Source organism: Sus scrofa, chromosome 15 (genome assembly GCF_054392235.1).
Source record: "Sus scrofa isolate SSC_HxYL_T2T_F1_AM1 chromosome 15, Sscrofa_HxYL_maternal_Yorkshire_Landrace_v2.0, whole genome shotgun sequence".
NCBI classification, from domain to species: Eukaryota; Metazoa; Chordata; class Mammalia; order Artiodactyla; family Suidae; genus Sus; species Sus scrofa.
In genome coordinates, this window is record NC_139397.1 from 146,522,735 (window position 1) to 146,543,824 (window position 21,090).

At 46.4% G+C, this 21,090-nt stretch overlaps 1 long non-coding RNA gene across 8 annotated transcripts; it reads right to left on the bottom strand.

The window, feature by feature from the left end:
* Positions 1-5,244: 5,244 nt before the first annotated feature.
* On the bottom strand, positions 5,245-21,071 carry LOC102158015 (uncharacterized). Of its 8 annotated transcripts, none has more exons than XR_308276.4 (5): positions 20,945-21,071; positions 19,949-20,029; positions 10,194-10,290; positions 7,101-8,649; positions 5,245-5,982 (listed from the first exon to the last, which is right to left on the bottom strand). It is a non-coding gene; the product is annotated as an uncharacterized LOC102158015 (long non-coding RNA). The 8 variants fall into 8 exon arrangements; XR_014830239.1 differs by having other exon boundaries at positions 6,702-8,649; XR_001301666.3 differs by having other exon boundaries at positions 6,702-8,649; positions 19,949-20,032.
* Positions 21,072-21,090: the final 19 nt, after the last annotated feature.

The window sequence follows — 21,090 nt, forward strand, 5'->3', positions numbered from 1 at the left end:
TGGCATGGACCAGCAGCTGAAGCCCTGATTCAACCCCTAGCCTGGGAACTTCCATACGCTGAGGGTGTGGGCCTTAAAAAAAAAAAAAAAAAAGAATGAAACTGGATGCCTATCTCCTACGATTTACCAAAATTATCTCAAAATGGATCCATGACCCAAATGTAAAACTATAAAACTCTTAGAAGAAAACAGGTGGAACTCTTCCTGATCTTAGGAGAAGCAATCGTTTCTTAGCTATAATACCAAAGGCACAAGCAGCAAAAGAAAAAAGAGATACATTAAGCCTCAGCAAAATAAAACAACTTGTGTTGTATAGGCCACTATCACAAAAGTGTAGAGATAACCCACGTGGGAGCAAATAATTGCTAATCAGACATCTGATAAGGGGTGAATACCCAGAATACACAAAGCTCAACAATAAAAACAAAACACCCAATTAAAAAACGGACACGGGATTTGAGTAAACATTCTCCAAAGAAAATAGAGCAAATATTGAATAAGCACATGAAAAGATGCTCAATGTCATTAGCCATCAAGGAATGCAGATCAAAACCACAAGATACAGCTGCACACCCACTAGGATGGCAATAAGCAAAAGTCAGGTGATAACAGGTGCTGGTGAGGATGCGGAGAAATTGGGAGCCTCGTACGTCTGGTTGGAGTGTAAAATGGTGCAGCTGCTTTGGAAGATTGTTTGGCAGTTCCTCAAATGGTTAAACATAGAGTGACCATGTAATCCAGCAAAGCCCCTCCTAGGTGTATAGCCAAGAGAAATGAGACCATATAACCATCCAAAAACTCGCACAGGCATGTCCATAGTAGCATTATTCACAGCAGACAAAAAAGTGAAACCCAAATGTCTAAAAACTAAGGAGTGGATAAACAAAAGGTGGTCTATCCATACAATGGGATATTATTCAGCAAAAAAAAGTACTTATCTATGCTACGATGTGGATGAACTTTGAAAGTATAAGTGGGAGTTCCCATTGTGGTGGAGCGGAAACAAATCTGACTAGGAACCATGAAGTTGCGGGTTTGATCCCTGGCCCCACTCAGTGGGTTAAGGATCCGGCATTGCTGTGAGCAGTGGTGAAAGTCAAAGATGCAGCTCGGATTCTGTGTTGCTGTGGCTGTGGTGTAGGCTGGCAGCTATAGCTCCGATTAGACCCCTAGCCTGGGACCCTCCATATGCCGTGGGTGCGGCCCTAAAAAAGACAAAATATATAGATATAGATATATAGATATAGATATGTGAAAGAAGACATGCAGGAATTCCCGCTGTGGTACAACGGAACTGGCAGCATCTTGGGAGTGCTGGGACACAGGTTCAATACCCAGCCAAGCACAGTGGGTTAAGGATCCAGCGTTGCCACAGCTGCAGTTTGGGTCACAACTGTGGCTCAGATCTGATCTGATCCCTGGCGCTGGAACTCCATATGCCGCAGAGCAGCCAAAAAAGAAAAAAAAAAAAAGCAGAAAGATGCAAAATTCCACATATTTTATAATTCCATTTATATGAAATATTCAACACTGACAAATCTTAAGGACAGAAAGGAAGCCAGTAGTTGCCAAGAATTAGGTAGGGGAGGAGGGAAATGGGCAGAGGGTCTCTTTCTGAGGTCATGAAAATGTTCTACAACTAGACAGTTGTGATTGCTGCCCAACTTTGTGATCAGCAGCTCAGAGATGGCATCCTGTGCTCACTCTTTTTGTCTTTCTTTCCCCACTTCTCCATGGCAGCTTCATGCGTAAACCAGCTTTCGTCCTGGTGACAAAACCTCTTGTGTACATATCTTAGGGTCCACTCATCAGGGTCCAGAGGGAGCTGGAAAATATCTTTCCCAGGAGCCTCAGCCAAAATGAAGTCCCCTCCACGTAGGGATCGAACCTGCATCCTCCTGGATACTCGTCGGATTTGTTTCCGCTGCATCACAACGGGAACTCCGAGGCAGGTTTTTTTCCCCTCTGTGGGGACCCATCCTCCCCAAGCAAGACCTTTCCCCTCTCCAGCTTCCCAGCAGAGGTTACCACCGCGGGCAGAGCAGGGAAGGCGGCTCAGGCCCCCACCGTCAGCATGAGGTCACGACCCGGCCGCTGAGCGGGCCTGAGACAGGGGAGGGCACTTCTTTTGGGCTGAGGCAGCCAGGTAATGGGACCGTGTTGACTCTGAGGGACTGAGCCTCCGGTCCCAGCCTTGGGCCCAGGCGGGTCAGCACCTGGGCAAGTGGGTACCCAAAGAGTGATGGGGTGGATGCCTCTAGACAAGAGAAACGCCATGGGGCACAAGCACAGTTTCTGGCTAAAAGCACAAGTTCTTTTCTTTTCTTTTTCTTTTTTTTTCTTTTTTGTCTTTTTGCCGTTTCTAGGGCTGTATCGGTGGCATATGGAGGTTCCCAAGCTAGGGTCTAATCGGAGCTGTAGCCGCTGGCCTACACCACAGCCACAGCAACACCAGATCCGAGCCGCGTCTGTGACCTACACCACAGCTCATGACAACGCTGGATCCTTAACCCACTGATTGAGGCCAGGGATCGAACCTGCAACCTCATGGTTCCTAGTCAGATTTGTTAACCACTGCCCCACGACGGGAACGCCAAAAAAAAAAAAAGCACAAGTTCTTAATTTCCCTTCCTCATCTGTATGGGGGACTCGCCTCTACTTTGTGAGGTTGTAAGGAACAGAGAGGTTCAAGTACAATAGTTAAGTGCTGCCTTGTCATCGGGGTGCTGTGGCTGGTGTGACTTTGAGCAGAATGCCCTTGAGGGCTGTCTTCTCTTTAGGGAAAGGAAGGGCTGGGTCCCCGGGGCAGTCACCAAGTGGCTTTTCCTGCTCTGCCCAAGGTAATAATGTCTCTCTGAGGGGAAGGGCAGTGGCCACACACGGCCAGCAGGTGGCAGGCCTGAGGCACATCCCTGTTGGAGCGAGGCCTGGGAGCCTGTGCGCTGCGAAGGTGGCTGGGCCTCTCCAGCCAGATTCTATGGCCCCTGCTGTGTTTACCTGGGAACATGACTCTCAGGTGGCAGCGAGGCTAGCTTCTTGGGCATGCCACCCACATTTAGACGGGCCTAGGGATTGGTTTAATACTCTGCTGTCACTGTCTTGAAATGTCAATAACTGCTGAACAGGGGCCCTGCATGTTCCTTCTGCAGTGGGCCCTAAATTACAGTGTTGGGTGGCAGGACTCAGACTGCCTCGGGGATCCCCATCGCTGCCACTTTCCAGAAAAGTGCTCGGCCTTTCACTTTGCTGTGCCTTTGCTCAGCCTTCCTGGGGCTCCTGATCCTGCCCGTCTCCACAGCTGTCTGCTGGGAAGCTGGAAAGGGTGAGAGTCCTGCATGGGGAAGATGGGTCCCCACACGGGAAAAAAATCTGCTCTGGAGTTCCCGTTGTGGCGCAGCAAAAACAAATCCGACTAGTATCCATGAGGACACAGGTTCGATCCCTGGCCTCGCTCAGTGGGTGAAGGGGGATCCGGCGTTGCAGTGAGATGTGGCTTGGACCTGGCCTTGCTGTGGCTGTGGCGTATGCGGGCAGCTGCAGCTCCAACTTGACCCCTAGCCTGAGAACGTCCATACACCGAAAGGGTGGCCCTAAAAAGATATACAAACAAACAAACAAGTAAATGAATAAAATAATGCATAGAAAGTTGTCAGAAAGAAAACATACCTAAATATTTGTAAGAGTTGCCTCTGGTTGTTGAAATTCGTTTTTTCCCTTTATAGTTTCCAAATGTTCCACAGTAAGTACATATCATCTCTATAATTTGACTCAATTTCAGGATAACAGTTTCTGCAACAGTGAGCCGTCCTGTCCCAATTTCAGGAAGAACTCCTTTTGGGTTGCAGACTTCTTTAAAACTCTGATGGCAGTTAGGGGCCTCCTCCCTGGAAAAATGGTCCTAAGCTCTTCGCTGCACTGACAACCCCCTCTGCATCCCCTTGGGGTGGCCCAGATGCCAAAGGAGTGGCCATCCTGTCTATCGGAGGCAGAATGACTCCTGGGTCAGCCACCACTGACTGTGAGCTGACCAACAACACTGAAACGTCGAAAGAATTGTGTTTCAGTGCAAAATGGAAGCACCACTGTAAAAGTCCAGGGGCCAGTGTTAGCTATGCTGCCCCAGTTCTGTTTGAGGAAGGGGGGTTACTATGGCCTGAGCCCCACGATCGATGAGGTACGTCCAGGGGATAGAGGTGCACGAGGCATCCATTCCCCCAGCTGACTGCTGGGATCACATCCCTGGCTCACAAGTGCCTTTAGGGAAAATGTGGCTGCTTTTAGGGCAGAGATTTATAAACCTGAATGATCTAAGGGCGGGAAAGGCAAAGAAAGTATGAGAATATGCAGTCAAACTTTATGGTATAAGGTACACACATTTGATGCCAGAAATCATACTTTCAAATTGACATTGGGGAGTTCCCTGGTGGCCCAGCAGTTAAGGACCCAGCATTGTCACTGCTGTGCCTTTGGCTGGATCCCTGGCCTGGGAACTTTTTTTTTGTCTTTCCTAGGGCTGCACCCGTGGCATATGGAAGTACTCAGGCTAGGGGTCTAATCGGAGCTGTAGTTGCCAGCCTACACCAGAGCCACGATGGGAACAGGGCTGGGAACTTTTATATGCTGCAGATGTGCCCCCCCCAAAATAAATAATAGGAGTTCCGTCATGACGCAGTCATTAACTAATCCGACTAGGAACCATGAGGTTGCAGGTTTGATTCCTGGCCTCGCTCAGTGGGTTAAGGATCCGGCATTGCCCTGAGCTGTGGTGTAGGTTGCAGACGTGGCTTGGTCCCGTGTTGCTGTGGCTCTGGTGTAGGCCGGTGGCTACAGCTCCAATTAGACCCCTAGCCTGGGAACCTCCAACGCCACGGGAGCGGCTCAAGAAATAGCAAAAAGACCAAAAAAAAAAAAAAATTGACATTGAAAAAATATAATTTGAGGGAGTTCCCGTCATGGCGCAGTGGTTAATGAATCCGACTAGGAACCATGAGGTTGCGGGTTCGGTCCCTGCCCTTGCTCAGTGGGTTAAGGATCCAGCATTGCCATGAGCTGTGGTGTAGGTTGCAGACGCGGCTCGGATCCCGCGTTGCTGTGGCTCTGGTGTAGACTGGTGGCTACAGCTCCGATTGGACCCCTAGCCTGGGAACCTTCATGTGCCTCGGAAGCGGCCCAAGAAATAGCAAAAAGACAAAAAAAAAAAAAAAGAAAAAAAAGAAAAGAAAAAATATAATTTGGAAATAGAAATAATCCTTCAAAGTTTTGCAATTTATTACTCCTCAGATTTGAAATTCAAAACCTGACATTCCTTTCTCATGCCCCAAGATGTCAGTCAAGGTCAGGTTGTGAATTTCTGTGCTGCAAAAAACGTGCAGTGGGGGATTCCTCATCGAATCCTTTACCTGGAGCAGTATTTTATTTCGTTTCATGGCAGAAAACAGCTGCTTCCAAACACAATTGTTTCCAAACACGGACAGCATCCCTGCACGCTGGTTTTTCTATTTAGGGTGACCATTCCCAAGATACCTGCAGAACTCGGGGGGCCGCCGACCGACATCTCAACCTTTCAGTAGGTGGTTGCACTGCAATTCAATCACTTCCATTTGCAAGTCTTCATTCAGATGATTGATATTCACGGAGAAGGGGGAGCTGAACAGCGTTAGTCCGTTCTCATAAAGTCTGAAGTCAGAACCTTTTCTGGAATTCAGTCAACGCCTTAATTTGGGGAAGGTAGTTCAGGCCATCCTTTTCATTTTCAGACACTAATTTCAGCGTCCGAAAGTGGGCCAGATTGTTCCTTGCCAAATGAGATGCCCAAAGACACAATTTCGCTAAGAATGAGCGAACTGAATCGTACATCTGTGTCACCATTTGTGAACGTCCTTGCAGAGAACTAGCCAACATGTTCAGATGTGTTGTAATGTCAACCCAAAAGACGAAGTCTCTGATTCCATCTTTGCTAGTAAGCTGAGGCACGATGTTCCCCTAGAAGATGTGAAAAAGTCAGTTTCTTGTTATAGTTTTAAAAACTACCGGAGGATTACACCATGACTCAGCCACGGGACTTCCGTGGAGCAGAACGCGCTTCTCTAGCGGGCATCTGATTCCTTAAATGAAGCACCGAACTTTGGGTGGTCCGGGCTGTGGGAACGTACCCAGGGGAGGGCATAAATTACTACGTCTGTGATGTGATCCATGCTAACTTCTTAGCACGCAGTGACTCCTGGAAGACAAGGCTGCGCACGGACTTAAATTCCATGTCTTGGCAAAGCCCTGACACTTCAGATTTCAGTTTTCTAACTCGTTCTTGGACACCAACCATCGCAGAATCACCATCTGTGCTAACACTTACTAATTTTGACCGGTCCATGTTAAATTTTTGGAGACTTTTCTCAACACATAAAAATAACTCATTTCCTGGAGTTCCTGTCGTGGCTCAGTGATTAACAAACCCAACTAGCATCCATGAGGTTGTGGGTTCGATCCCTGGCCTCACTCAGTGAGTTAAGGATCCGGCGTTGCCGTGAGCTGTGGTGTAGGTCACAGACGCGGCTTGGATCCCGAGTTGCTGTGACTGTGGTGTAGGCTGGTGGCTACAGCTCTGATTGGACCTGTAGCCTGGGAAGCTCCACATGCTGCGAGGGGGGGGGGGGGCTAAAAAGACAAAAAACAAAACAAAAACAAAAACAAAACAAAAAAACCACCTCGTTTCCTGATGTTGTGCCTGTCATGGGGACCACGTCCAGCAGTTCTTCAGTCACATCAAAAGTTTTGCTGACGCCCGAATAAATGCAGCTACGTGGGGGTATGATCTCCACGCCCGCCTTCCAGAGCCGCAATGGAGAAAGCCACAAATGACCTGGCTTTTACTTGCAACTTATCCTGCGAGTTCTTGGTCATACTGTCAACGGGCTGTGACACAGCATCATCACCAGTTAGTCTTAACAATGGCAAACGCTTATCTCTGTTCAGGGCCCATGGTTTCTGCCACGCTCAACAGACCGTCCTTGATAAACTCACCGTCTGCGAGGGGTTTCGATGCCCAGGCAATTTTCGCACTTAGAAAGTAACTATATCATAGCAGCCTCACTTATTTCACTCACATTTAAAAGCAAATCATGGTGAAGCTTCAGCCTTTCTTTCATTTCGCTGAGTTTTCTATCACGTATCTTTTCTGTAAATCCATCGTGGCTCCTGCTAAGGCTGGCTTCATAATGCTGTCTTAGGTTGCACGCTCTCCACACAGGCTTTGTTTGCGTCTTAAATGCATAGGAACATCCTGCAGCTCCACAAAGAAATAAGCTCTCTCCCATTTTTCTTGAAATGCGTGGGATTCTTGTTCTAACGTTCATTTTCCCATTTACGAAAGAGACAAATGTATAAGACATATTAAAACGTCATCTTAAGGATCCGGCGTTGCCGTGAGCTGGGGTGTGGGTCACAGATGTGGCTCAGATCTGGTGTGGCTGTGGCTGTGGCTGTGGCTGTGGCGTAGGCTGGCAGCTACAGCTCCAAGGAGACCCCTAGCCTGGGAACCTCCATATGCCTTGGGTGCAGCCCTAAAAAGACAAAAGACAAAAAAATAAATAAAACGTCATCTTTACCAATAAGAAAAAAGTAATGCTTTGTAAGAAAAAAGAATGAACTATTTTTTTCAAAGTGTCAGCATGATGCTCGCTCCTTCAGAGGTGGGGAAGACTTCCAGAAGAATGGTGGGGCTTGTAGCCAGCAGAGCAAATGCCACAGCCAAGAGGAAGCAGCTGCCTCTCTCCAGATGGCTGCAGACACGTAGGGATGTGGCCCTAAGGCCACCACATTTTTGGATGTAGCAAAAGCTAGAAATCCAGATTTTTATGTAAAACCCTTTGACTGTAAAAAATACTCATAGTAAATTCTACTGGGTTTTTTTTTTCCTCTAAATACTGTATACGCCACCATGTCTACCAATCAAGTTATGCAGATTAAGGGCACTGGTTTGGGGTTCTCTGGTGTTAAGCTTTTTAAAAATTCTACTTGAGGAGTTCCCGGGTGGCCCAGCAGTTAAGGACTCAGCATTGTCACTGCTGTGGCTTGGGTTACTGCTGTGGCATGGGTTTGATCCCCGGCCTAGAACTTCCGCACGCCCTGTGAGAGGAAAAAAAAAAAACCCATCTACGTGAAGAGAATTAAATGTTTGAAGGGCATTAAATATCTAATTCTGAAACCACAGGTTAAAGGGCTTGTTCAAACAGAATCCTAGAGGCTACCCCAGCGGGGCAGGGGGTGGGGGTGGGGGTGGGGGATCTACAGGCTGTCTCCCAAGGTGCCACGCCTTTCGCAGACATCAAGGTTACGGTCAACCAGGACAACGCTCATTAGCTTGGCAGAACTGTGAGGGTGAGGGAGGAACTGTATTTATAAGTGCCAAGTGCCCCTGACCTCACAGGGCCCCCTCCCCGGGAACCCCGCCCACAACCCCGGCCCGGCCTGGGCTCCACCTCCCGGGCTGTAACCTCCTGACTTCTCCAGGCGCTGCCCTCTTCCCGGTTTTGGCTTTTCGCATTCACGGGGTCCAGAACCATGGCGAGCCCACCGATCCCCGTTCCTGGCTTCTCTTCCAAGGCTCTCTCGGCATCGGCTGGTGACATGCCGTTGACACAGGCGATCCTGCAGCTGTGGGGATGGGGTGGAGGAGAGAAGGGAGAGGAGGTGATGTTTAGCGCCCTTCGGGTCTTGGTCTTTTGCATGAGTCATGCCCTGAAGATTCGAAACGCAAAAGCTGCAAAGGATACGGTGAAGTCTTCCTCCGGCCCAGTTTCTATCCTTAGAGGTAACAGGCAATATGCATTAAAGCAAATGTACACACTGACACACACTGTTTTTTTGAAGCTCTACTGAGATCTAATTGCCATTATCATCAAACTCACCCACTGGACGTGCTCAATGGCGCATGTGCAGAATTCTACCGCCATCGCCAAGACCCAATTTTAGGACGTTTTGGTTATCCCCCCACAGAAGTCACTCCTCATTCCCAACACTACTTTGTCTCTCTAGATCTGCCTGTTCTGAACATTTCACACAAACGGGATTATACAAATAGGCCATCTTTCGTGTCTGGCTTCTTTCGTGTAGCCTAGTATTTGTGAGAGTCATCCTTGTTACAGCAAGTATCAGTACTTCATTTCTTCTCACGGCTGAATAATATCACATTGTAGAAAATGACTACATTTTGGAGTTCCTGTCATGGCTCAGTGGTTAACAAATCCAACCAGGAACCATGGGGTTGCGGGTTCGATCCCTGGCCTCGCTCAGTGGGCTAAGGATTCGGGGTTGCAGTGAGCTATGGTGTAGGTCGCAGACGAGGCTCGGATACCTCGTTGCTGTGGCTCTGGTGTAGGCCGGCAGCTACAGCTCCGATTAAACCCCTAGCCTGGGAACCTCCGTATGTCGTGGAGGTGGCCCTAGAAAAGGCAAAGAGACAAAAAAAAAAAAAAGAAAGAAAGAAAGAAAATGACTACATTTTGTTTATCCACTCATCAGCTGATGGATGTTTGGGGTTGTCCCCACTTTTTGGCTATTATGAATGAATCTGATACAAACATTTGTAGAAATGCATGGATATACATTTTCATTTCTTGGGGTACAAACCTTGTAGTACAATGGCTGGACCACGAGGAAAGTCTACATTTAACAGTTTACATCTCCATCAGCAATGAATGACAGTTCTGATTACTCTCCATCCTTGTCAACACTTGTTACTGTCAATCTTTTCTTTGGCCACACCTGTGGCATGCAGAAGTTCCCAAGCCAGGGATCGAACCTGTGCCACGGCAGTGACCCAAACCACAGCAGTGCTAACACCGGATTCTGAATTGCTAGGCCACCAGGGAACATCCCCAAGTATGTTATTTTACTGGAGTCAGCCCTGTCGAGACAGGATGAAAATAACCTACAACTGGATTCTTTCAATCTTCAATCTAGTACTAAATAAGACAAGTCTCATTTCTCTACGACACCACTACAATTTTCTAGAAGCCTTCGGCTATCCATTTAGGAAGCTTTTTGTGTCTGCTAGTAGAAATGCTGGATGACTACTCTTTCCTTCTTTAAAATCAGGCACGAGTGATTTGGGAGAATCCAATGAAATCCAACAGACATATATTCTTTTTTAGGACAAGGTGCAAAACAGACCTTCTGCTCACCCCATCCCTGCTCACCAATCTGATCTGCGAAACATCCTCAAACACGTCTATTAATTCATGCTGAGTGACTGTGTCAGGCCTGTCCTTGATCAAAGGGTTTTGGCATTTCGATCTGCATAAACACAAAAGAGTATGTTTAGTCTGAATTTAGATCTCAGACGCATCAAACGTTCTCTAAAAAGGAAAAAAATATTTCTCAAAGAGTTGAAGAGTGGGAACAGCACATAGTCCTTCATTTAACAAATATGGGAACCCAGAGTCTGGGTGAGGGCCTGTGCTACGTGCGGGCTGAGAGAACACAGACTTGGCCTCCGCGCCCGAGAATGCAGTCTCACTGGGGAAAAGGCTAGTAAACAAACAGTCACATAATCCCAAACTGTGGTAAATGCCAGGAAGGAAGAGTAAAAAGGGAAATGAGAAGAGCACGGAGACAAGCCTGGGGGTAAGGGAAACATCTTCCGATCTGAGGAAGTGACCTTTACGCCGGCCGAGACTCTATGGATGGGTGGCAAGTGGCCAGGGAATGAGTCATGGACATGACGACAGAGAAGGTGAGCCAAGCAGCTCAAGCAGAGGGACTGAGAGCCAGGCAGGGGAGGTCTGTGCTGTGGAAGTAGGTGACTTGTGGGGAACGGGGGCGTGCCTGCACCAAATACGAAGACATAAGGGGTTCCCCTTGTGCTGCAGCAGAAACGAACCCAACTGGTATCCACAAGGATGAAGGTTCGATCCCTGGCCTCGCTCAGTGGATCAGGGACCCAGCGTTGCCGTGAGCTGTGCTGCAGGTTGCAGACACGGCTGAGGTCCCCCGTGGCTATGGCTGTGGTGTAGGCTGGCAGCTGTAGCTCTGATTGGACCCCTTAGCCTGGGAACGTCCATATGCCCTGGTGCTGACCTAAAAAGCAAAACAAACAAACAAACAAACAAAAAAACCCAACCAAAGAAAAAGAAAATGTGGAGAAGGGATAAACTGGGAATTTGGGATTAACAGATACACATACTATATGTAAAACAGATAACAAGGGCCTACTATACAGCATGGGGAACTATATTCAGCATTTTATAGTAACTTTTAATGGCAAAGAATCTGAAAAAGAAAGAAACTGTGATGTGGGGAAAGCACAAACTGAGAATTAGGTATTAACTGATATACACACTATATGTAAAAGCGATAACAATGAGAAACTACTGTGTAGCACAGGGAACTATATTCAATATTTTCTAACCTTTAATAACTTTTAATAGAAAAGAATCTGAAAAATTACATATATATATACACACACAAAAGAACCACTTTGCGATACGCCTGAATTATTGTAAATCAAGTATATGTCAATCAAAAATAACAATAAATAAAAATAGGTAAAAATTCTAAAAAAAAGAATGTGGGAGTTTCCATTGTGGCTCAGCAGTAACCCGACTAGTATCCATGAAGACGTGGGTTCAATCCCTGGCCTCGCTCAGTGGGTTAAGGATCCCGCGTTGCCATGAGCTGTGGTGTAGGTCGGAGACATGGCTCAGATCCAGTGTTGCCGTGTCTGTGGCGTAGGCCAGCAGCTCCAAATCAACCCCTAGCCTGGGAACCTCCACATGCTGCCAGCTGGGCCCTAAAACAACAACAACAATACAAAAAACAAGAAAGAATGTGCTATTCCTGCCTGACACAGAGTCTTCCAGATACACAGGCATCCACGAACAAGTTACTTTGCTTGCATACCTTTCCATGTTTCCTTTCCCTCTGGTTGCTTTTTTTTTTTTTTTTTAGGGCCAAACCTGTGGTATTTTGTTTTTGTTTTGTTTTTGCTTTTGTTTTATTTTTGCTTTTTTTTTAGGGCCGCTTCCATGGCATATGGAGGCTCCCAAGCTAGGGGTCAAATCAGAGCTACAGCTTCCAGCCTATGCCACAACCACAGCCACAGCAACTCAGGATCCGAGCCGTGTCTGAGATCTACACCACAGCTCACAGCAACGCCAGATCTTTAACCCACTGAGCAAGGCCAGGGATCCAACCTGCAACCCCATGGTTCCTAGTTGGATTTGTTTCCCCTGTGCCACAATGGGAACTCCACCCTCTGGTTTCTTCAATTTAATTTCATGCCCAAGGACCTTTGTCTCACTAAGTTCCAGGGTTTTTTCCTGGTCATCAGCAGATTTAAAATTCACGTAAGCAAATTTCCTACAGAGATGTAGCCAAAAAAAGGAAAAACAAAGACCAAAAAACACAGGTAAAATCAAGAGGCTCCCACCTGCTGGTTAGTTAATCACACGAGCTGTGAGAACGGAAAGTAGCATTGAGTCAAATGCAGCTGCCAAGTTTACAATCTGAATCAAGACTTCACCAACTGGCAATGTCAGCGCCATGAAGCATCCAGAGAGCAGCGGTTCTCACCTGGGCTGAGTCTGACAACATCTGGAGACATTCTGGCAGTCACAACTGGGGGAGTATGTCTAGCCTATAGGGGGCAGAATCCAGGAATGCTGCTAAACAGCCTGCAATGAACTGGACAGTCCCCCCACAACACTGAATCCTCTGGCCCCAAAGCTTACCAGTGCAGGAGCCCTCCTCTGGGGCAAGGACTGAGAGTCAACGCAAACTCACCCGCTTTAACGACTGCCTGTATTTAACAAAAAGCTATAGAAAATGAAACTTGAAATTGGAGTTCCTATTGCAGCTCAGTGGGTTAAGAACCTGACATAGGATCCATGAGGATGCCAGTTCGATCCCCGGCCTCGCTCAGTGGGTTAAGGATGGGATGTTGCCTCAAACTGTGGCCTGGGTTGCAAAAGCATATTTGATTCGACCCCTAGCCTGAGAACTTCCATATGTCACAGGTGCAGCCCTAAAAAGAAAAAAAAAAAGGAAAACGAAACTTGAAATTACAAGTTTTTGAATTTCGGTTTTAAGAAATAGTCATTGGGGAATTCCTGCCGTGGTACAGAGGTTTAAGAATCTGACTGCAGGAGTTCCCATCATGGCTCAGTGGTTGAGGAATCTGATTGGCATCCATGAGGATGCAGGTTTGACCTCTGGCCTTGCTCAGTGGGTTAAGGATCCTGCATTGCTGTGGCTGTGGCGTAGGATGGCAGCTATGGCTCCAATTCCATCCCTAGCCTGGGAACCTCCATATGCCATGGGTGTGGCCCTAAAAAGCCAAAAAAAAAAAGAAAGAAAGAAAGAATCTGATTGCAGCGGCTGGGTCCGTGCTGAAGCGCAGGTTCCATCTTGGCCCGGCACAGTGGGTTAAAGGATGCAGCGTTGCTGCAGCTGCAGCGTAGGTCGCAGTGATGGCTCAATTCAATCCCTGGCCTGGGAACTTCTATATGCTGTTTAAAAAAAAAAAGAAGAAAGAAACAGCCATTCCATTTATGAACTGGAAGAAAAATGTCATTCCTAACATTTAATGTGTTAGCAAACCAAAGGCTATCACAGCAATATTTTTCTTTTAATGCAAAAGGAATCTTCATTTCCTGAAAATGCAACCAATATTTCACAAGATGGTTGATAAAAACTGTTAAGAAGAACAACGTGGCAAAAGCTGTGTCATAAGCTCTGGAGTCTAAGTGCTGGGTTCAAATCCTGACCTGGCCACTTGCTAAGTGTGTGATACTGGGCAGGTCACTTAACTTTTCTCAATTCCGTCCTTTGTAAAACGGCATAATGATAACAATTACCCTAAGGATTGTCTTTTGGATTCAATGAACTACGTAAATAAGGAACTAAGAACAATGCCTGGAACAGAGAGCACACAATGAATGTTTACTATCATTAACTATTATCACCTTTCCATTTCTGCCTAAGAAATTCTGAGCACCATCAAATAAACTTGCTCACACCCAAGACATATGCTTCTGATGAGAAAGAAGTAAGAAAGGGTGAAATTCAACTCAGCAAAACTCGGAGTTCCCGTCACGGCTCAGAGCAAATGAATCTGACTAGCATCCATGAGGACACAGGTTCGATCCCTGTCTTTGCTCAGTGGGTTAAGGATCCAGTGTTGCCGTGAGCTGCGGGGTTAGGTCGCAGATGCAGGTCAGATCTGACGTTGTGCTGTGGCGTAGGCCGGTAGCTACAGCTCCGATTTGACCCCTAGCCTGGGAACCTCCATGTGCCGCAGGGGAGGCCCTAAAAAGCAAAAACAAAAACAAAAACAAAAACCCAAACCTCAAACAGTTTGAGAAAAAATGATGCTAAAAAGATACTGTAACACCAGGCTGCAATTCAAATCCCTTTGTGGAGTTCCCACCGTGGCACAGAGGAGATGAATCTGACTAGAAACCATGAGGTTCCGGGTTCGATCCCTAGTCTCACTCAGTGGGTTAAGGATCTGGTGTTACCGTGAGCTGTGGTGTAGGTCATGGACTAGGCTCAGATCTGGCGTTGCCTGGTGCAGGCCGGTGGCTACAGCTCCAATTCAACCCCTAGCCTGGGAATCTTCATATGCCATGAGTGCAGCCCTAAAAGGTCAAAAGACGAAAAAAAAAAAAATCCTTTTGTTTATCATTTGGGCTAACAGAGATTTGGTTTTTGCCAATATGAAATTCTCCACGTCTCTTGTGCTTTAAAACACAGCAAAGAAGTTACCTTCTAATTTCTCTTTTTTGGTTTGAGGGGAGGCCTTGTGTTTGGTCATTTCCTTTGTCTCTTTATCATGTTTTGTTTTGTTTTTTAATAGGCTCTGCGGGCAAAAGCCAGAATATTGTTTTTATTATTATTTGGCCACGCCCACAGCATATGGAAGTTCCCTGGCCAGCGACTAACCTGCACCACAGCTACAACCTGAGCCGCAGCGGTGACAATGCAGATCCTTAACCCACTATGCCACCAAGAAAACTCTGAAAACACTGGATTAATGATCTGTCCATGCCACTAATGAACAAAGTGGAAGCTTTCACACTGTCCACAAATGCCACGCCTGTGCCGTGCCCATTCTGCACAAGACACCTGCATGAGGTCTGGCCAGAATACTTTTTTGTTTCTGTTTTTGTTTTTTTAGAGCCCCACCTGCAGCACATGTAAGTTCCCAGGCCAGGGGTGGAACTGGAGCTGCAGCTGCTGGCCACAGCATCACCAGATCCTTAACCCACTGAGTGAGGCTGGGGATTGAACCCACATCCTCATGGATACTAGTTGGGTTATTAACCCACTGAGCCACAATGGGAACTCCCCAGAATACTCGTTTGTTTGTTTGCCTTTTCTAGGGCCGCTCCCGTAGCACATGGAGGTTCCCAGGCTAGGGGTCTAATCAGAGCTGTAGCTGCCGGCCTACTCCAGAGCCACAGCAACTTGGGATCCGAGCCGCATCTGTGACCTACACCACAGCGCACGGCAACACTGGATCCCCAACCCAGAGCTAGGCCAGGGATCAAACCCGCAACCTCATGGTTCCTAGTCGGAGTCGTTAACCACTGAGCCACAACGGGAACTCCCAGAATACTTTTTAAAGCATTTATAAATTCATTAGAAAAAATTCTTCAAGTTGCTAAAAGGCATCCACTGCCCGGCCCCTTGTATCTCTAAGCCTCTCATACTGGCCCCCACGTAGCCGAGCTGGTTGGTCATCCTGACTGTTCTCTTCCTCATGGCCTTTGCCATCACCCTCGTGACACTGCTCCCCTCCCTCTGACCCCGGTGGAAAGGCTTTTCTCCCGCTGCCCCATGAAGGATACACAGCTGCTTTTTCAGAATCTAAATGAAAACTCATCTAATCAATTCCTGCCACACTGACTTGTTAAGACGGAAAATGACAAATTGGTTTCTTGGAGAAACTGCTTATAAATCTGACTATACAGTAATATCTAAGAAAAAATTCATGGTCGTTTTAACCTTTTATTTTGAAATAATTTAAAATCTATGCCACTGGAGTTCCCACTGTGGCTCAGCGGGTTATGAACCTGACTAATATCTATAAGGATGCAGGTGCCATCCCTGGCCTCGCTCAGTGGGTTGAGGATCCGGCATTGCTGTGAGCTGTGGTGTAGGTCGCAGATGAGGCTCGAATCTGGTGTTGCTGCTATGGCTGTGGTGTAGGCCGGCAGCTGCAGCTCCGATTCGACCCCTGACTCAGGAACCTCCATGTGCCGCAGGTGTGGCCCTAACAAGCAAAATAAATAAATAAACAAATAAAGGATTGCCACTATATTTTAATAACATCGCTAAGAATTACTGTTTTGGAAGCAATGCCATTTAAAATGTTAGACTCCGTCAGGACAAAAAAAAAAATCACCAAGAGTAAGCGTGGGGGACATTTAACCTGCTTGGCTCATAAGCACAGAGAGAGGAACAATCGCTGTATAATATTCACCGAGAAAACTGATTCTGGTCAAGAGGACAGAAGTCAAATGACCACTGAGACTCTTTAAGCCCAGAGAATTGTCCAGGGACATCAAGGTAACCCTCTGGAGGGTGGTATTTCTCTCTCTCTCTCTTTTTTTTTTTTTTTTTTTGTCTTTTTGCCTTTTCTAGGGCCGCTCCCTCGGCATATGGAGGTTCCCAGGCTAGGGGTCTAGTTGGAGCTGCAGCTGCCAGCCTACACCACAGCCACAGCAACACAGGATCTGAGCCACGTCTGTGACTTTCACCACAGCTCACGGCAATGCCGGATCGTTAACCCACTGAGCAAGGCTAGGGATCGAACCCACAACCTCATGGTTCCCAGTCGGATTCGTTAACCACTGAGTCATGACGGGAACTTCTGAAGTATGTCTTTAATAAGCCTCAGCTGTGTTTGTTCCCAAACCCATACATGACCATGGAAGTTGCAGTTTCAGTTATGTGATACATGTCACGTAAAGCAATCAAATGACCACAAGTAAGTTATTAAATCTGTGAAAACAAAGTTGAATGCTTTGGATATACTTGATAAAACTCAAAAACTGCAGTCAAATTAGGTGTGGGTGAACAACTATAAAAGAACGGGGAAAAAATGTAAACATGTAGGAGTCTATATTCAAATTGCTTTCCTCGGGTTTTTTTAAAGTTTTGCTTTGTTTTAAAGAAACTTTTTTTTTTTTTTTTTTTGGCCGTGCCTGCATTACGCAGAAGTTCCCAGGCCAGGGATGAAACCCAAGTCACAGCAGTGACCTGAGCCACAGCAGGGACAACACCATATCTAAACAAAGAAATTTAATGTAATTTAATTAATTTATTTTAATTTTTATTTTTGGGGTCTTTTTTGTCTTTTTAGGGCAGCACCCGCGGCATATGGAGTTTCCCAGGCTATGGGTCTAATCGGAGCTATAGCTGCCGGCCTACGCCAGAGCCACAGCAACACCAGATCTGAGCTGCATATGCAACCTATACACCACAGCTCACAGCAACGCCGGATCCTTAACCCCACTGAGCAAGGCCAGGGATCAAACCTGCAACCCCATGGTTCCTAGTCAGATTCGTTTCTGCTGCACCACGATGGGAACTCCTAAAGAAATTTTAAATTGTAGAAGATACATGATGGGTCTACTTTATACAGAGAAGATAAGCTACTCCAACAGTGGACTCAAAGTCAAAGACAAGGCCTTAGTACCACATCACAAGATTGTCAAATGAATACATATATATATATATATATTTTTTTTTTTGTCTTTTCTAGGGCTGCTCCCAAGGCATATGGAGGTTCCCAGGCTAGGGTAGGGGTCCAATCAGAGCTATAGCCACCAGCCTACACCAGAGCCACAGCAACACAGGATCTGAGCCACGTCTGCAACCTACACCACAGCTCACAGCAATGACAGATCCTCAACCCACTGAGCAAGGCCAGGGATCGAACCTGCAACCTCATGGTTCCTAGTCGGATTCATTAACCACTGAGCCATGTCGGGAACTCCCTCAAATGAATACATATTCAACATGTTTTAAATTAAAATCAAAAGATATCGGCGTTCCCGTTGTGGCACAGTGGTTAACGAATCTGACTAGGAACCATGAGGTTGCGGATTCGATCCCTGGCCTCGCTCAGTGGGTTAAGGATCCAGTGCTGCCATGAGCTGTGGTGTAAGTCGCAGATGTGGCTCAGATCCCGTGTTGCCATGACTCTGGCGTAGGCCAGTGGCTACAGCTCTGATTCGACCCCTAGCCTGGGAACCTCCACATGCTACGGGAGTGGCCCTAGAAAAGGCAAAAAGACAAAAAATAAATTTAAAAAAATAATAATAAATTAATTAAAATCAAAAGGTATGTATGGATAATTTACTTTTTTGAAGTATTATTGTACAATATTGTTAGTTTCAGATGTACCACAGTGATCCTATATTTTTTAGATTAAACACCGTACAAAGTTATTACAATATTAGTGACTGTATTTCTTGTACTGTATGTTATATTCCCTGTGACTTACTTTATAACTGATACTTTGTACCTCTCAATCCCCTGTTTCACCCATTCCCCCCAATCACCCCTAGATGAATTACTTTTGACTAACATATTCAGCCTAGTAATTCTTAATTTTTTTACCCTTCTTTTTTGGCCACTCTGTGGCATATCGAGTTCCCAGGCCAGGGATCAGATTTGAGCCTCAGTTGCAACCTAAAAGCCATAGCTGTGGCAACACTGGATCCTTAACCCACTGTGCCGGACTAGGGATCAAACCTGCGTCCCAGCACTCCCAAGCTCCCAAGATGCCGCCGATCCTGTTGGGTAGTTTTGAAGTTTCTGCCACACAACTAGCTGCTCAAAGTAGACAATAAATACATGCTATCTGCCCCTCCAAAAATTTGGGTGAAGGCTAAGAAAGGAACCAGGGAAGAGTAGAGGCTTTGGATCCGGCAGAACCAACTGCATAATCCAGGCATTGGCACGTATTAGTTATGAAACCGTGAGCAAGTTAGTCAGTGACTAAATCTGTTTTCCGGTCTGTAAAATGGAGCTAATGATGATAACTGGGTCGCTGTGATGATGAAATGACATAATGTACAAAGGCCCATCACAGGTGAAGCTTTCAATCGTCATTAACTGTGAATCCATTCACCCATCTCAATTCTTTCAGGACTCATCTTAAACCTACCTATCTATATATGTGTATATATATATTTTTTTAAGGGCCGCACCTGTGGCATGTGGAAGTTCCCAGGCTAGTCGTCAAATCAGAGCTGCAGCTGCCTGCCTAGGCCACAGCTCATGGCAACACCAGATCTTTGACACACTGAGTGGGGCCAGGGATTGAACCTGAGTCCTCATGGATACTAGTCAGATTTGTCACTGCTGAGCCTCAACAGGAACTCCAAACCCATCTACATTCAAATACTATACAAAGGCTCCCAGCCAGAAGCAAAACATACTAAGGACCCAAATATTTGTCAAAAAAAAAAAAATAAATGTGGAAATCTATATTTGGGAGGCACACAAACTCATGGAATTGAATGAAACAATTTTAAGAATCAAGAGATGTCCTCTCAAACCCAGTATTTCCAGACAGTCAATATCACGTTTCGAACACAAAACACTTGCATTCCCAAAACAAACCACACTTGGGCACAGGTATTGTTCTTTTTTTTTACACAACACTGATATTCGATGCGTTGATATTTTGTTTGGAATTTTTGCATCTACACTCATGGCACTGGTTTGTCATTTTCTTTTCTAAAAATGATCCTGTCAGATTTTGGTATCAAGTTTAGGGTGGGCCTGTACAATTAGTTGGAAAGTGTTCACGATACCACCTTCCAGGTTAAACAGCACAGTTTAACTGCTTTACTCTGGATTTTGACAGCTGACATTACTAAGTTATTCTGCTCCGCACTGTACATAGTTACCTCATCCCTACGGCCGTTGTTCTTACCTTCTAACATTTCATCTTCCCCATCTTCTATCTCCTTCGGGGAAAGACTCATCTTCTTCGGTTCGTCTCGATTTTTTTTTCCTGCTTAAAATGGACAAGATTATTAGGCACATCATAGGCCCTTCAGCATTCCATGCTGTGCTTTTTTTTTTTTTGTCGTCCTTTTAGGGCCGCACCTGTGGCATATGGAGGTCTCTAGGCTAGGGGCTGAATCTGAGCTGTAGCTGCCAGCCTACACTACAGAAACATCAACACTGGACCTCGTTTGTGCCCTACACGACACAGCTCAAAGCAATGCCGGATCCTTAACCCACTAAGCAGGGCCAAGGATCAAACCCACATCCTCATGGAAACTAGTCAGGTTCGTAACCCACTGAGCCACAACGGGAACTCCATGCCATGCACCTTTTGCCTCTAGTATTTGCAGTTAAGTTTTCATTTGCAATAAATTCGTGTTGGGCCTCATCCTAAAAGATTCATTTGGGATCTTTTCCTCACACCAGCTAATATCAAAATACACTGCGAAGATAATTTTGGTGTATGTTGTAGGTAAAGTCTCCCATACTTCATCTTTTGCCATGATCTAGAAATGGAAACTCTTCAAACAGGAATTCCTCCCTTTTCCTCTCATTCTGCTCCCTGCACCACGCGTTTTCAAAGAACTATTATGTTCTCAAAAATGAGTACTTCCACTACTGACTGCTCAAAAGCACACAGGGCCAAAAAAAGCCCCACAGCAGAATAAAATCTGTACCTAAAAAACAAGCGTCTTTACCTCTCCAGACTGAGAACCCAGCGTTAACTGGACCAGCTTCAATTTCTACCTCCTTCAAAATTAACAACGCAAACAAAGAGTCTCAAGCCAGAACCTTTAACCATCACGTCCCAAATTAATCCTCACAGCGCAGTCCCTAAAGAGTTCTCCTCCCTTTAAGGCTATCGCTGGTGTAGGGCCCCGCCCATTCGGAGCCCTGCGGGAAACCACACGCTGCAGACCTGGACTGGACGCCCAGGAGGAGTCTGCAGCAGCTCACTGGCGCCCACAGGCGGGGGCACGCTCCCAGCCAGCCGCCACCCAAGACTTGGCCCGGGCAGAACACAGCCGGAAGGGTACTCTGTCCTCGTGACCCCGCTTCCTCCAA